This window comes from Neomonachus schauinslandi, chromosome 3 (assembly GCF_002201575.2).
Source record: "Neomonachus schauinslandi chromosome 3, ASM220157v2, whole genome shotgun sequence".
Taxonomy (NCBI): domain Eukaryota; kingdom Metazoa; phylum Chordata; class Mammalia; order Carnivora; family Phocidae; genus Neomonachus; species Neomonachus schauinslandi.
Window position 1 is genome coordinate 70,856,630 of NC_058405.1, and position 1,047 is coordinate 70,857,676.

Sequence of the window (1,047 nt, forward strand, 5' to 3'; positions counted from 1 at the left end):
CTGCACTAGCCGACACCCCAATTTTCAGGGGACGTGATCTCATACTGTCGCCCTCACTTTTGAAGGTCTGTTAAAATTCTGGGGCCTCTTATCTCAGTGGCTTTGGAAGTGAGTTTGGGGTAAGAAGGGGGGGGGAGGCCTGTGAGTGTCTCTTTTGCCTGAGGAGTTGGAGACACTTGTGGAAAAGTCAGGCCCTTTTCGCTCCGGCGGCCGCTCCGGTGTGGGGCTGGCTTGGGTTAGACACATGCACACATACACCATAGAGCTCTGCTTTCCCGTAGCAGCTGCTGCCTCTGCCTCTGCCTCTCCCGCCTCAGCCTCTTTGCCCGGCATACACACACATTCAGATTTGCGCGCTGTTTCAATCCTTGATGACGTGTCCCCGGAGACAGCCAATAGCAAACGGGCTCTGGTCAGGACAATGGGAGGTATCGGGCCAATGAGCGAGCCCCGTGAGTTGGCGGTAGCCAATAGGAGCCGCGCTGGCTGGAGAGTAATGTTACAGAGCGGAGAGAGTGAGGAGGCTGCGTCTGGCTCCCGCTCTCACAGCCATTGCAGTACATTGAGCTCCATAGAGACAGCGCCGGGGCAAGTGAGAGCCAGACGGGCACTGGGCGACTCTGTGCCTCGCTGAGGGTGAGTCTGGGGCAGCGCCGCGGCGGGGAGAGCGCCTCCGGCAGCTCTCCACCCCGCGCGGTGGCCGGATCCCCGCGGCCGGGAGCCGGCGGGTCAGGATCCACACAAAGGCAAATGAGGGGGGACCGTGGGGGGAACTGCGCACGGAGCGAGCCTCTTCTCGGGCGCCGGGAGCCCTGCCCCGCGCCGGAACCCCGGCCCACAGGCTGCCTGAGGCGCTGCGAACCCCGAGCCCCGCGAGTTTCCACCCCCGGCGGCGTCCGCGCTGACTGGCGCAAAAAAAAATTTTTTTAATTAAAAAAATTTTTTTAACGTGTCTTCGGCCCCCGGGCCGAGTGTTCGGGCTGCCGGCGTGCGCGGGGGGCGGCGGGCGGCGGGGCCGGCGGCGGGAGGGCAGGCGGGCGGGCGGGC

At 63.6% G+C, this 1,047-nt stretch overlaps 1 protein-coding gene across 1 annotated transcript in view; it reads left to right on the top strand.

The window, feature by feature from the left end:
• Window positions 1-469: 469 nt before the first annotated feature.
• HMGB1 (high mobility group box 1) overlaps window positions 470-1,047 on the top strand; it is a 5,476-nt gene continuing 4,898 nt past the window's right edge. The window contains exon 1 of the mRNA XM_021678344.2: window positions 470-636. The gene's annotated coding sequence lies outside the window, so the exon portion shown is untranslated. The remainder of the gene's footprint in view (window positions 637-1,047) is intronic.